We start from the raw sequence: 9,063 nt of genomic DNA on the forward strand, positions 1-9,063 counted from the left end.
ACCTTTGCAGACTTCTTCGAGAACCACAATGACTCTTGGTCTCTAAAGAAATTGACACCTAACCATCTAAAGAGTTTGGAGCACCACTATCTAATTTTTTGGTTCTAGGGGTTTTGTCTCGGTGGATTTTAAACTCAAATCGCTCGGAGAGGGGGTTGCTCAGCAATATTCTCAGAATCAAATGGAGCAGCCATCGGACAACGCCGATGCGGGGTGGCTATTTATACCGGCATCCTTCCCTGGTGGGAAATGACCATTTTGGACACGTGGTCCAGCCAATGGCCAACCAATACGTTCTCAATGGTCAGATTTCAAAGATCAACAGTAACATTACTGGTGGAACAAGTAATGCTAACTCCTTGGTCCGAGACAAATCTCTCACAGTGAAGAAGATCGCAGTCTCTTGCTGGCAAGTATTTTCTCGGAGCACAAAGAGATTTCTCTCGCAACTTTCATAAGATTTGGGTTTAGCATTAGAGAATGAAAGCTTCAAAGGCTACACCCCTCTTAATAGTACGGTGGTCCTTTGACTCAATAAAGAGAAGAGAACCAACGAAATAAATGCTAAGCCTTCACTTTGTCTTCAATCTCCTCGGTCGCAGTTACTTCCTTCGGACGAGCACTTAACCAGTTGCTTCCTGTCAGCAATTTTTGAGGGGTCACTCTTGTTATCATAATCGTCGGTGATAACCTTCACTGCTACGTCAGGGATTATCTTCGGCGTTTGAATTAAACTCCTCATGTTCACACAGACCTGTTACTCTCTGTGCACTAGCAAACACATAAGTCCCATACCGTTTATGTCAACAAACTCCAAAAACATAAGGGGCCAATCATTGCACCAACAAACCCGTTATAGTTAAAGATGAAACTATCATTCACAATGTTGATCCAGTTGTGCCTAATGCTTATATTAAGAACCACCTTTTCCTGTTTGGATAAAGGAGTTTCAACTGTGGCTAACAAAAGTAATATTAGAGCACCTAGACCCTTTGAACAAATTAATGTTGAACCTAATTTTGCTATGGTTAAAGATCTCTTTGTCAGTAATATAGATGGGCATGTTATTTACTTGTGTGACGAAGCTGCTAGAATTGATAAGCCTGATACTAAAGATAAGAATAAACCTATTGTTGGTATGCCACTGGTAAAGGTCAGACACTAGTAAGCGATAAATCGACCGATTTATCTGAATATCAGAAGATATCTTGAACAGTGGTATGCCTATTGTCTCAGTGAAAATAGGATATCATTGTTACCATGGCTTATGTGATTTGGGTGCTAGTGTGAGTGATATCCCATTTACCTTAGATCAAGAAATTATGAATGATATTGCACCTATTGAGATAGAAGACATCGATGTTACTATTAAGCTTGCGAATAGAGATACTATTTCATCGCTTGGGATTGTTAGAGATGTCGAAATCTTGTGTGGAAAAATGAAATACGCTACTGATTTTCTAGTCCTTGGTTCTCCACGAGATGATTTTTGTTCCATTATATTTGGTAGACCTTTCTTGAAGACCGTTAATGCTAATTAAGATTGATTACACTAAAGAAACTATCAATGTTAACTTTGCCGATGTATTTCATGAGTTTAATTTCTCTAAATTCCATAGACAACCTCATGATAAAGTATTGCCTAGTAAGGATTAAATTGTTGGTCTTGCTTCTATTGCCGGGCCTCCTACTGATCTGTTAAAACAACATCTTCTAGACCATGAAAATGATATGCACATGAATGAAATAAACAGAATATATAAGATGTTCTTTGATCAACCACCTATCCTTAAACACAATTTTCCTGTTGAAACTCTTGGAGGTCCTCCTCCACAAATAGGTGATCCTGTGTTTGAATTAAAACAATTACTTGATACATTGAAATATGCTTATCTTGATGAAAAGAAGACATATCATGTTATTATTAGTGCTGAACTTTAAGAGCATGAAGAAAAGAGATTACTAAAAACTCTAAGGAAGCATTGTGTCGCTATTGGATATACTCTTGATGATCTTAAGGGCATTAGTCCCACTCTATGTCAGTACAAGATTAATATGAAACCTGATGCTAAACAAGTTGTTGATCACCAACGACGATTAAATCCTAAAATGAATGATGTGGTAAGAACTGAAATATTAAAGCTTCTGAAAGCAGGTATAATTTATCCCATAACTGATAGTGGATGGGCCAGCCCCATTCATTGTGTTCCTAAGAATGGAGGCATTACCATTGTTCCTGATGATAAGAATGAACTCATTCCACAAACAATTGTAACTGGTTACAGGATGGTAATTGATTTTAGAAAATTAAACAAAGCTACTAGAAAAGATCATTACCCCTTGACTTTTATAGATGAAATGTTAGAAAGACTATCTAAGCTCAAACACACTTTTTCTTGATAGATATTTTGGTTTCTCTCAAATACCTATATCACCAAAAGATCAAGTGAAAACTACTTTTATTTGCCCTTTTGGAACTTATGCATATAGACGTATGCCTTTTGGTTTATGTAACGCACCTGTTACCTTTCAAAGATGTATGACTACTATATTCTCTAATTTTTGTGAAAAGATTGTTGAGGTTTTCATGGATGATTTCTCCGCTTATGGGACTTCTTTTGATGATTGCTTAAACAACATTGATCGAGTTTTGCAGAGATGTAAAGAAACTAATCGTGTTTTGAATTGGTAGAAGTGCCACTTTATGGTAAATGCAGGTATTTTCTTAGGTCATAAAATCTCCGGAAGAGGTACTGAGGTAGACAAAGCTAAAGTTGATGTAATTTAGAAAATGTCATGTCCTATAGATATTAAAGGTATAAGAAGTTTCCTTGGTCATGTTGGTTTCTATAGAAGGTTTATTAAAGACTTCTCTAAAATTTCTAGGCCTCTTACTAATCTCTTGCAAAACATGTTCCATTTGTTTTTTATGATGATTGTGTAGAAGCATTTGAAACACTTAAGAAAGCCTTAACTTCTGCACCTATTGTTCAACCACCTGATTGGAACTTGTCTTTTGAAATTATGTGTGATGCTAGTGATTATGCTGTTGATGTTGTCCTAGGGCAAAGAGTTGATAAGAAATTATATGTTATCCATTATGGTAGTAGAACTCTAGACAGTGCTCAAATAAATTATGCTACTACCGAGAAATAATTTTTAGTAGTTGTGCTTGCATGTGATAAATTCAAATCTTGCAAAGTTGATTCTAAAGTAATTATTCACTTGTTATTGAACCATTTGATGTTTGGGGATTTGGTTATATGAGACATTTTCCTTCCTATAATGGGTATACACATATTTTCGTTGTTGTTGATTACGTTACTAAGTGGGTAGAAGCTATTCCAACTAATAGTTCTGATCATAACACTTCTATTAAAATGCTTAAAGAAGTTATTTTCCTTAGGTTCGGAGTGCCTAGATATTTAATGACTGTTGGTGGTTCACATTTTATTCAGAGATCAAGAGGGGGTATGTAGGGAGGGGTTAACCTCGAGCGGTAATGGCGGTGTCGGTGCAGCATAGCTTCGCTGGAGCAGTTTCCCTGGAACGAGCAGCCATGACGTTGGTCTGCGGCGGCTTGGTCATCTCCTCTGCCCCTCACACACATATGGACCCATCACATCTTCTATCTCAACGACAGTCCTTCCTAGATACCATCTCTCTCACACCAGCAGACAAATCCCCTCCCCCCTCATGTTGATTGGTCTCGCAGTGGCCAAAGGACCCCATCTCTCTCGCAGCAACCAACGGAGCCTGGCCTTTCTAGCCAATTGGGCTAGAAGAAAAGGCAAGTTAACAAAAGACCTCGGATTTTTCCTCTAGAGTAGCATCCCTTTAGAACAACAAATATGACGACCTAAAATGTCTCAGTCACAAAAAATGGATGGCCAAAAATGTAGAGGTCCTCAGGAGGCTGGGGTTAGGCTCAGTTTTACTATCCTAAATAGATTGATGTTCGGTAATCTGACAAGTAAGTTAATTTTACTAGCAATCAAGTAGTTGTTTACCTGGCAAGTAAGTGCACACAATCTGTCAAGTACAAATGAAATAAAAAGTTGTCAAAACATGTTAACATGTGATTTAGTTTTGAAGATCCCACCACAACAAACCGAACTGTGAAAGCGGATCATCGATCTGATTTGAGTGGTTGTTTTATTTATAATTTTTAAGCATTTAAAGGAATCTTACTTATGCCATCTCATGGATACATGGTGGATAGAAGAGAATTGAGCCCCCATAGATATGTGGCGCTAGTATATAGTTGAGCCCAATATTTATTTAACTTTGCCTTAAGTTTTTTTTTGCGGGGAACTTTGCCTTAAGCTGCATGCTCCTAGATTTCTCTATCTCCAATCCATAATGTAATGTATAATAGGACAGATGCTCCCCAAAACTGTTTTTTTAGGGCATTGACCAAAATGTGCTCAAGCAGTTGATGTATCTGCATGTAGTGCTGCAAAAAAAGGCGGGCCAATTTTTTCGCCCCAAGTGCTGCAAATATACGACAAATGCCGCGCAACGGCCACAGTTTTTTTGGCATCTGGAACCACACAGGACAACAAGACACATCACTTTGTGTCAAAAACGCAGCTCGAACAAATAATGCAAAAGTGCAGTCGTAATGTATTTTAGGGCACCACTTTCACCTGATCTGCTACGGCAGAAATAACGTGTCGCTTTTATTGAAAGGAGACGTTCCTGTCTACGACGAGGCGTCTACAGTGACTTTGTAAATCTTAAAATGATATGTCGGCTGAGTCTCTTGAAGATGCTCATAGGGATAGAATGTGCGTGTGTGCGTTTATAGAGGTGAGTATATATGTGTATATATGAGCGCTTGCGTCTGTTAAAAAAAACGTGTTGTCATCTCGTATCTCCATACTCCATACCCAGATTCCAAGATCCGCTTCTTCCTCCCTTGTTGTTGAGCATTCTCAACAAACACACGTACGTACCGATTCTCCCGCGCGCGTTTTCCTCAACAGAGATCGATCAGATGCAACAGCGGTGTCCTAATTCATCAAGCCGTATTGATCAATTCACTTCGGTCTGATCATACCGTGATCAAGGTCCATGCATGGCATTAACAAATTAATCATTAATTATTCTTGTGTGTTCAATTCTTGTTCCTTTCGTTGATGCATTTGTTGTTGTGTAGTAGGCCTTGATCGATCGATCCACGGCAGAGGCGATCCGTCCATGGCCATCAAGGGCAACTCTGGCGAGTACAAGGCGCGGAGCCCGCTGGGCATGGTGATCGCCGTCCTGCTGTGCTGCTTCTTCTACGTGCTCGGCGCGTGGCAGCGCAGCGGCTACGGCAAGGGTGACAGCATCGCGGTGGCGGTGACCCGGCAGACGGCCTGCGCCAGCGCCTCTGCCGTGGGGCTCAGCTTCGAGACGCACCACACCGGCGGCCTGGCCAACGCGACGACGTCCGGCCTTGGCGGCAAGCCGCCGCCGTCGTTCGCGCCGTGCGCGGCAGCGCTCACGGACCACACTCCGTGCCACGACCAGGACCGCGCCATGAAATTCCCACGCAAGAACATGGTGTATCGGGAGCGGCACTGCCCGTCGGACGGCGACCGGCTGCGGTGCCTCGTGCCGGCGCCGCCTGGGTACGTGACGCCGTTCCCGTGGCCCAAGAGCCGCGACTACGTCCCTTACGCCAACGCGCCGTACAAAAGCCTCACCGTTGAGAAGGCCGTCCAGAACTGGGTCCAGTACGAGGGCGCCGTATTCCGTTTTCCCGGCGGCGGCACCCAGTTCCCCCACGGCGCCGACAAGTACATCGACCAGCTCGCCTCCGTCGTCCCCTTCGCCGACGGCTCCGTCCGCACCGTCCTCGACACCGGCTGCGGCGTAAGCCATTAATCACGTTTTCTGATACATGGTCCATGCAATGCATTCGCGCGCTGTCATTCATCGATCTTGTTTACGTCCATGTTGGTGCAGGTGGCGAGTCTCGGCGCATACCTAGACTCCCGTGGCGTGATGGCCATGTCGTTCGCACCGCGCGACTCGCACGAGGCGCAGGTGCAATTCGCGCTGGAGCGCGGTGTGCCGGCCTTCATCGGCGTCCTTGGCTCCGTCAAGCTCCCATTCCCTCCAAGATCCTTTGACATGGCGCACTGCTCCCGGTGCCTCATCCAGTGGTCCGGCAACGGTGAGCTAGCACTCGACGCGATCGACACGACGACACGCATGTCATTGCCATTGTCATGATTTGGTATATAAAAGGAAGTTTTGATGCAGGCGGGATGTACATGATGGAGGTGGACCGGGTGCTCGGGCCGGGCGGGTATTGGGTCCTCTCCGGCCCGCCGATCAACTGGAAGGCGAATCACAGGAAGTGGCAGCGCACGGAGGAGGACCTGGGAGGCGAGCAGAAGAGGATTGAGGAGTACGCGCAGATGCTCTGCTGGGAGAAGGTCACCGAGATGGACGAGATTGGCGTGTGGCGCAAGCGGACGGACACGGCAGCGTGCCCGGCCATGCCGCCGGCGGTCCAGGCCTGCGACCCGGCAAATCCCGACGACGTCTGGTGAGATCAATATCTAGATTGACAGTCGACTTTGAGTCAAACGGCTTCAGAACGTCACATCGTTTCCCGCGGGACACGGAACTGAAAGATGTTGAGTTGGGCCTGTACAACAGGTACAAGAACATGGAGACGTGCATCACGCCGTCCACCACTGCCGCCGGAGGAGAACTGCAGTCGTTCCCGGAACGGCTGAAGGCCATCCCGCCACGCATAAGTTCTGGCGCCGTCCAGGGCTTCATCGTGGAGTCGTACGAGGAGGAGAACCGACGGTGGGAGAGGCATGTGAAGGCATACAGGAAGGTTAACTACAAGCTCGACACCAAGCGGTACCGGAACATCATGGACATGAACGCCGGCGTGGGCGGCTTCGCGGCGGCGATCTTCTCCCCCATGTCCTGGGTGATGAACGTGGTGCCCACCGCGCCGAGCTCTCCACCCTCGGCGTCATCTATGAGAGGGGTCTCATTGGCATCTATCATGACTGGTAAGTTAGTTTTGCCTACCTTTGGTCTACAAGATGATGCGAAGAGGTTGTTGATTTGTGTTCTTCTTCAGGTGTGAAGCATTCTCTACCTACCCAAGAACCTATGACCTCATCCGTGCCAACGGAGTATTCAACATCTATAGGGACAAGTGAGTGAGCCACTCAAAAAAATCTTAGCTGCTGGCAATTGTATTCTACATCCCTGACAAGCTGATGTCTGGCTGGGTGGATCAGGTGCAAGATGGAGGACATCATGCTGGAGATGGACCGGATTTTGCGCCCTGAGGGCACGGTGATCCTCCGGGATGACATCAACGTCCTGCTGCGGGTGGACAAGGTGGCGACGGGGATGCGGTGGAAGACGATGATGGCAAACCACGAGGACAGCCCGCACATCCGAGAGAAGGTGCTCTACGCTATCAAGCCCTACTGGACCGCCGACAGCGACAAAAGCTCCCAAGACCAAGAGAAGAAGGCAACCTCTTCTAAGGGCAAGGGCTCAGACTCAGAGGTGTGAAATGGTGAGTGAGATGAGATGGGCTGATGCACTGCAACTCAGGAGATCAGCGTGTGTTTATTTCAACTTCTTGTGAGTTTCTCTCGAGTGTAGCAGTGAGATCAACACGTGTATTCCTTTGATTATGCCGTGTAGAATGAACAGTTCTTTTCCATTTTTTCGACATGAGATGGTAGGAAATATTCGACACAAAGATCTACGTACCATTTTCTCCCAGTCACAGATCCAAAGACATGAGATGGCACTCAGAATTCACATTCTCATGGTCGTTTTCACCACCATTGTTCCCATTCGAACTATTATTGTCGTATAAAAATGTGTGTATAGAGTTACTCAAATATTGAATAAGAACGCCTGGGGAACCTACAGGGTGGAGTTAGAGCATCTACAACCGGACCTTTCAAACCCGCGTCATACATCCGGGCGGCCGTCCGGTCACTGTCCGGTTATGATTTTTTGACCCAGATGGCACTTTCAAACGCTCGGGCTGACCAGCACCCCTCATATCCAGCCCAAATATGTGGCGGATATGGGGGCACCCAAGCATGCCTGCCACATCGGCCTGACGGCGTGGCCTCACACGGACTCGCCGGGAAACCTGACGGTCCGACGGGCGCCTCGATCGTCGCCGCTTGGCGCCGCTTTGGCTCGTCGCCCGAGGCCGTAGCTGGCTATTTAAGTCGGCCGACGCCCCCAGCCCTAGCACATTTGCCTCTTCCCTCCCTCTACCACCACTCGAGCCTTAGCCATGCCCCCACGCCGCCGCTACTACACGATCCAGCACCGTCTCTTCCTCCTTGAGCAGGCCCGGATCTGTAGGGAAGCGAGGGTACCTCTGGAACTGGAGGAGGATTTCGAGGAGGTTGAGGAGGAGGTGCCGGTGGAGGAGGAAGAGGAGCAGGAGCAGGAGCCGTGCGAAGGACAAGCAAGAGCCGGCGGAGGAAGAGGAGGAGGCACCGCCGCTGAATGTGGGGGAGGAGGAGGCGCCGATGATGGAGGAGGACGTGGGCGTGTGGCCGGAGCAGCATGCCATCCTGAAGTCCATCCGCTTGGAGTCGGCTGCGGAGGCCAGGCGTCGCTGTCGGCAACAAATGGAGGCGGCACAGGCTCCAGCCATCACCGACAACGACGAAATTTGAGTAGTATAGAACGTAGTACGTAGCTATATATTCTGCATGCTTTTTATTGATTTAGGGGATGAATATGCGAGAGTTGTATGTGGAGAAGGAAATATAAGAAGTGCCCGACCAGTGCCTGCGGTGGCCGGATTTGCCAGTCCGGCTTTAGATGCTCTTATGGACAGAAACAGTTTCTAGAAACTAGCATGATAGCAGGCATCATAACTTCAAAGTTGCATCAACTAAACAATTCTATCTGTATTATTGTGCACTCTGGTGATCCATCTTTGTTAAATTGTGATCCCAATTATACCGTGTTGGACTAGACATAGTACAACTGGTGTGGGCCTTTGCGTTGACGTCGACGCGTACGAGTACAACTCGTTTACTTGTCCTACAA

General features: G+C 46.6%; 1 pseudogene; it reads left to right on the top strand.

The window, feature by feature from the left end:
• The first annotated feature begins 4,957 nt into the window (after positions 1-4,957).
• On the top strand, positions 4,958-7,701 carry LOC119288913 (annotated as a pseudogene).
• The last annotated feature ends 1,362 nt before the right edge of the window (positions 7,702-9,063 follow it).

Source organism: Triticum dicoccoides, chromosome 4A (assembly GCF_002162155.2).
Source record: "Triticum dicoccoides isolate Atlit2015 ecotype Zavitan chromosome 4A, WEW_v2.0, whole genome shotgun sequence".
Taxonomy (NCBI): Eukaryota; Viridiplantae; Streptophyta; class Magnoliopsida; order Poales; family Poaceae; genus Triticum; species Triticum dicoccoides.